Here is a 6,757-nt window from a genome sequence, read left to right on the forward strand (position 1 = left end):
TAGCCACAGTTGCCATGGTGTCTAACTATAAATGGCTTGTACTCCAAGTGCAGAGTCTTCCAAACCTTCTCTGCTAATTGGAATGTTTGGTGTGTACAAAGTTGGTGTCATATAATAATCTGAAATCTCAAGGCTTAACGCAGCCATGGAACACAATGACAAATGTAAATTTAAAATGCTGTGCTCCTAACAGACACCCGTGTGCAACTACAAGACACATATAACGTATACACGCATTACATGTAATTTTTTCTTTCACAAGCAGCTCCCAAAATACACAGGTCCTCAATGCCTGGCGTACAAACACATTCCACTCCAACCGAGAGAACTTTATGGAAAAGCAAATCCTTCTTGCTAAATGGGACATGATTTCTTTAAACACTCCAGTCACTGGGGGAAAATCAAACACCCCCAGGCTTGGACTACCTCTTTGGATGCACGCATCGCTGCCCCTCTCTGAGCCTGAGGGAGCGGTGAAGGAGGCAATATGTCCACCACCCCCATCCTCCTTGGTGTGGCATAATGCTCAGTAGTTGGCTTCATACTTTTTAAAATTTTCCATTAGTTTTGATTCTTTTTATAAATGTCAATACATTTTTTGCTGCCCTGGGTTCAGAAATGAGGGTGTATATTTTCATAGCAGGTGTGGAGAGACTGAGGAAGGCAAATCCTGGCATCGAAACTGTTGCAACTGATCAGAGCCTGGAGAGAGGCCGGGAGCACTCTCCCGGTAACCCTGGGGGTCACCCTCGCTCTCCCTTCAGGGCTCCACACACAGAATACGTTCGCCCGTGCACCATTAGGCTCCAGGAATCTTAGCTGCTATCTCAAATAAAAATATTTAGAATAATAAGATTAGATTTAAATTTGGCATGAAACACCTTAAATATCAAGCAAAGGCAGATGGCCTGCCATAGGCCATTTATTTTATTATTTTACAACCCGGGGCTTGTGTACTCCTCCATATGCTAGCTGGGCTAAGAAATTCCACAGTGTTCTACGCAAATCATTGCTTCTTCATAGCTTCCTAGGAGCAAAGCAAGCCAGGTAACACCCACCTGCCTGTGTTCCACTGCACAAGGGCACTGCCGGGACATGAGTCCCTGGGCTCCGGCGTTTTACACAAAGTGTCACTCTGGGTTCTCTTTCTTCTTCCTGACTTCGTGGGAGGTATGAGTCCCTTAAGCACTAGTTGACAGACAACCAGGCCAGTAGGATTAACTAAATTAAAATCTTTCCCAGCGCCTCTGATGTAAGATATCTATAAGAACCGCTTACAAATCATAATGTAGCAGTTTTCATACCAAGTTTGCAGCTGTTTCCTTAATTTCCCCCACAATTATATTTTACTGTTATTTTGCATAACAGTAAAACACAACACCTGCTTCAAATTGCAGTCCTGTTCTAAGTACTGTAATTCTCTTTTGAGACACAAAGTACCGAGACACGAGTGAAGCGCAAAACTGCATAATTGCGCCAGGCTGAAAAGTAAATACAAATGAAAACATCTTCCTGTTATAGAAATGACTGTCATTAAAAAGAATGTTAGCCATCAAAGCACAGAGGGAAAAAATACACATGTTCAGACTTCGAGAACTTAGTGTTTGCATAAATTAGAGAGGGGTGCAAAAATTACATGGCAATTCTTATGCTCCTGCCATCACTGTCTATTGTGTGAAAGGCAGAACATTAACAAGCAAAGGAAAAAAAATTCATGTCTACACCACTGTGACCTCTCAGGAACAATCTCTGCACCCGGTGCCAGGAAGAGTTTAAATGTTTCTGGAGCCAGCTCACTAATTAAACTAAGCAAAACGGCCTAGAAATGAAATATACGTACCTACTACGTAAATCTCTTTGCAGCAACTTAAAGCGGTTGTTTTAGACCCTCCCATGTGAAGCCAGAAGGAGACGGACAGGCATCCTAAAGGCCCACTTCATCCCTCAGTAAAGGCAGGACTGCCTTTTCTATCCAGTGGACGTGAGTGCCTCTTCGCACCTTCGCCCCAGCAAGACAAACAGAACATCTTTTCCTCAGCAAGCCCAGGCCCCTAGAAGTCTGAAGGGCTAAGTGGGTGGCTGGCACCTCATTGGAATTCATCTTTGCCATGTTCTCTTTCAAATGTTTTATCGAAACAGTGCACCTGCAGCGTCTATCTTCTTTAATCTGCAGTCCTTTGAAGAAAATGTCAGACTGAGGCAGAGAGCTTCAAAACTTTCACAGGATCCTTCACAGACAACTCAAGAAAAGGCTTATTTTTTTTAAATGCTGTGTTCACTCCCACTCACATCACAAAATGAACATAACCTAAGAATGTTAAACACCAACACAAGGAAAGATGGGGGGGTAAACTCTCAGAGACAGCGGCAATGCTCCCCTCCCCTATCCCAAGGAATCTGGAAAAAGCTTGAAACAAGACGGAATGGTCCGCTGCCTAAAACCATGAAGAAGCTGCCTCACCTGCTCACATCTTTAGGCTGTAAAACCTTCCAAACGACCAGATTCTGGAGCAGGGCATCCTCGCCACAGTTACACTACTTTCTAAATAGAATATTTAAAGAGACCAACATCCTTTTTTAAAATTTTCCTTTTATACTTCAACACATTTGCTCCACAAAACAAAGGAACCCAGTAGTAAATGCCAGGAATCCTAAAGAAAAACCTAAAAGGGACTGACATTGCCAGACATTCATGCTGGTGCTAGTTTGATTTTCTCTTAAAAAAAAAAAAACAACCATGTGAGCACATTTTGCATTTCCTAGACAGCAACCACATCTCCTGTCCCTTAAGCTGTGTGACTTGCACTGTTCTTTTTCAGGAATCTAGTTGGAAAACCTTTTAAAGTCGGCTGGCAACGAAAGGATGAAAAGCTGAGGAATTAAATAACTGTCTCCACCTCCGACACACCACAAGTCCAACTGACCAAAAGTTTCAAAGCAACAGCTCACGACCTCTCTACCCGAGCACCGCACGGCACAGCCCAGCAGCCAGGAGCCGAGCTCTCCTCCTCCAACAAGGATGCTCGCCGCCTGCGCTCGCCCTGAGACGCCGCCCGCCCGCCGGGCCGGACTCGGGAGCTCGCCTGCTCCGACGCCGCCGAATTTCGCGCTCTGCTCCCTCCGCTGCGCAGATCCGGCGCTTTCTCAACCCACGCCCCTCCTCCGTCATGCCCACCTCCGGTCACTCATCCCTGCATCCCGGAGGGATGCCCACACCTCCCGGCGGCCGCTCCGCCCGGGTTTTGGAGGGACGCACGAGGGCACGTGCGTGTGCCCGGAGCGCCGCCGCACTTACACCTGCACTCGTCTCCAGCACTGCGGACACCCGGCCGGCGCATCCTCGCCCAGGGCTGGGGCAGGACTCCTCTCCCGCGCCGCTGGCACCGCGTGGAGTCTATATACGGTGGGGCGGGGGGCGCGGAGCCCTCTACTTTGGATTGGTTTGTTTGTTTTAAATCCAGGGTGGGCACTTGGGGGGGGGGCAGCATCAGCAAGTACACAGACACACATTCACACACATGCACCCTCCCGCGCCCTGACCCCGGCTCCGCTCCCCTCCTTCCCCCAGCAGCAGCTCGCCTGACCCGCTCAGCCCCCGCGGTCACCGCCGTCGTCGCCGCTGCTGGCGCTGCTGTCCGTCTTTCTCTCCCTCTGCCCGGCCCCCGCCTGCTCGATGACCACCGGCGGCCGGCGCTCTGACAGCGCCCTCCGCGCCGGAGCATCCTTGCCCCACGCCCCGACGTCGGCCCCGGGCGCTGGGTCCCCGAACCCCGGAGCGGAGCCCCGCCGCCTGCCCGCTGTCCCCGAGCCGCCGGCTGCGTCCCTGGAGCGGCGGCAGGGGTGGAGGCCGCGAATCCCCCCTCCTTGGATAGCTCTCCTTTCACTTAAAGTTTTGTTTGTTTTTTCCCACCCTGACCTGTGTGTGTGTTTGCAGCATCTCAAATCAATTACACATTTTCCATGACCCGCATTTGCACTTCATCTGGCGTGTGCGGAGGGAGGGGGAAGGTAAATGTGCTACAAATCCACCCCACGGGGGCATCCTTAATTTCTTTCCTTGCTGGTGGATCCTAGCCTCCTCCCCAAGCTCCAGAAAAATGCCCCCTTCACCTCCTAGGCCGCAAAACCCCGGAATTCCACGGCCCTCCGAAGGTTTCCGTGTTACGTGTAAATAGCGAAGAAACTCCCGCCTCTCCCGAGGAGCCATCGGCCGCACGGCTACTTTTTCCGCCGTGCCCGCCCGCGGGTGGCCGGCTCGGGGCAGGCTGCGCGCGTGGGCCGCGGGGACGGGCGCGGGGCCGGCGGCGGGCACGGCCGGAGCACAAAGCTGACGGCGCCTCCCCGGCCCGCACCGCGCTCGGCCGACACAATGCACCGGGCCTAGGCCGGCGGCCGGGGCGCGGAGCCCGGACCCGCGGCGGCAGCTCGCCGCGCCCGCGTCCCCACCCCCGGCCCCGCCGCCCGCTCGGCCGCTGCCCCCGCGACACCCGGCGGAGGAGGGGGCGGGAGGTGGGACCCGCGAGGTCGGGGCCGAGGGCGGGGAAGGGGGAAGGGGGAAGGGCAGAGGGGCGCGATGGGGAGCCGGGAGACGGCTCCGAAAGAGGAATCGCCCTCGCCCGGGGCGGAAAACGAGCCCCGCTCGGGTCCCGAACTGCCCGGGGAGCGCCCGCCCGCGCCAACGCCGGGGCCGGGGCAGCCGCGGTCCGCAGCCCCGCGCCCGCACGCGCCTCGGCCGGGCACCTCTCCGGCTGCGCTTTGTGTGCGCCTCTCTCCCCTCCTCCGCGCGCGGCACCGGGCGCCCGGCCGCTCCCCCTCCCCCGCCCCGCGCCTCCCTTCCCGGGCGGATTACCTTTCCGGGCTGCGCTCCGGTCCGGGGATGCCTTCAGCGCCCGGCGAGCAGGCGATCCATCGCCGAGCGGCCCGAGCCGGCGGCAGGGGCGCGGGGGCGGAGGGGGCGCGGGCGGGCCAGAACCTTCGACCCTGGAGGTCCCGCGGCGGGCCGGGGCGGGGGGCCGGGGGCGCGGCGCGAGAGGGAGGCGGGGGAGAAAGGACGGGAGAGCCTCGATCTGGGCAGAGAGCGAGCGAGGGGGCGAGGAGAGGGAGCGAGGGCGCGGCGAGCCGGAGGGAGCGCGAGCGGTGCAGTGACAGGGACTGCCACTGGGGTCAAAGGAGCACAGCTCCAGGAAGCGGGGCGGCCGAGGCGCCGCTCCGTGCGCGCTCCCCGGCGGGACCCCGCGCCCCCGCGCGCCCCTGCTGCAGCCCAGGCCGCAGGAACCCCCGCCGGCGCCCCGAGGCCGCGGGGTTGCGAGAGGAGGCGGGAGCTGAGGGCGAGGCCGGCAGCCTGCTGGTGCTCCCGGGTCAAGCAGGAGGCAGGAAGCTGAGCTGCAAGTTCATCACCATGAGTGCGATCAGCGTAAAAATGATAGGGGGCCGGGGAGGTGGGGGCTACGGCGTCCCAGGAAAATAAAGGGAGTTTTCCCTCCAAATGGGCGTCTTCTGCGAAGAGAACACCCAGGCCCCCCACCCTCCGACCTGCCAGGCGCTGTCTGGAGTCCTGGCACGGCTCCAGGGCGCAGAGCTCGCCGCGGGGGCAAAGGGAGCGGCTCCGGCACTGGGCTCAGACCAAGGAAGGCGACCCTGGGTCCCCTCCCATCTTCGAGCTGAGGCTTCCTTGGGGGAGAGCTGTGCTCCCTTTTCTGAAGCCTTTCAACGTGCCAGAGACACACACACATACACACACCCCTTTCTCTCTGCAACGTTGTGCCTGAGAAAGAAAAGGCCAACCTAGCTGATAATTCTTTTCACCTCCATGAATTAAGGCAGGTTCAGGATAGAGAGGTGAGGAGTCGGTGAAGACTAATTTGTTTTCATTTTTGTCTTTGGGGCACCTTTTCCCCCAAAGATAAGCACTTCAAAACCGTTTTAAAAATCAAAGTTGGTCCCCTTTTCTCTGCTACTTTGGATAATGGAAGAAAAGGTTTTCAGAATTGTATGCAAACCACAGAAGGAAAGGAAGAGCGCAGAAACGCTAGAACACAGAAGACAAGGGAGAGAAGGCTTTTAGAACAGTTGCTTGGTGGGGCTGCCTGTGAAGGATGAGGTGGCCCTGTGATGTTATGCCATTGTCAGGACTGAAGGATTTGGATGACGACCAGATCTAATTCCTTTCCAGGAGTCAGACTCAAAGATCTAGTCATTCTCCAAAGGGAAATCCAGTGGATGTGTGAGAGGGAGAAGTGTGCTAAGTATACTGTGTGGCAACTGAGTAGACATCCCGGCTCAAATTATAACCCCTAAAAATAAAAACGAGCCGTTTCAACCTGGTCTGTGGCCTCTGTGCTGAGACGAATTGGTTTCCAGGGTCTGAGAGGAAGGGAGAGAGGCTGGTAGGAGTCCCTATAAAAAAAGATCAAAGGGAATTCACTTGAAAATATTTCCCTTTTAAAATGGGCTTTCCTGCACTTGAATTTTAAGTAACCTATCTCTTATGCCTGGGCTGACATGAAGGGTGAAATGGTCTTGCTAATGTATTTATTTTGTTGTGAGGCATGCCCAGAGTGCTGCTACTTGTCACATGTGCTGGGATCAAGAGGACAGGAACTCCTGGCCCAGCACAGATCACAGCAAGCGGCACTGACATTAAAGATGACAAAGATGGGGTGGGGGCAGCTTTTCATTTTGTTTTTGTTTTCCAGCCCAGCAGCGAATACTGATGAGAGTCATGGTTTTGAAGACATGTGGTTTTGTTTCCCTTATT

General features: G+C 55.0%; 1 protein-coding gene across 6 annotated transcripts in view; it reads right to left on the reverse strand.

Annotated features, from left to right (window-relative positions):
• MPPED2 (metallophosphoesterase domain containing 2) overlaps positions 1 to 5,609 on the reverse strand; it is a 170,543-nt gene extending 164,934 nt beyond the window's left edge. The window contains exon 1 of one of the 6 annotated variants that reach the window (XM_044752657.2): positions 4,850 to 5,609. The gene's annotated coding sequence lies outside the window, so the exon portion shown is untranslated. The other 5 variants (XM_014831436.3, XM_070491390.1, XM_070491387.1 and 2 more) reach the window with 5 other exon arrangements.
• Positions 5,610 to 6,757: the final 1,148 nt, after the last annotated feature.

The sequence above is a fragment of the Equus asinus genome, chromosome 20 (assembly GCF_041296235.1).
Source record: "Equus asinus isolate D_3611 breed Donkey chromosome 20, EquAss-T2T_v2, whole genome shotgun sequence".
NCBI classification, from domain to species: Eukaryota; Metazoa; Chordata; class Mammalia; order Perissodactyla; family Equidae; genus Equus; species Equus asinus.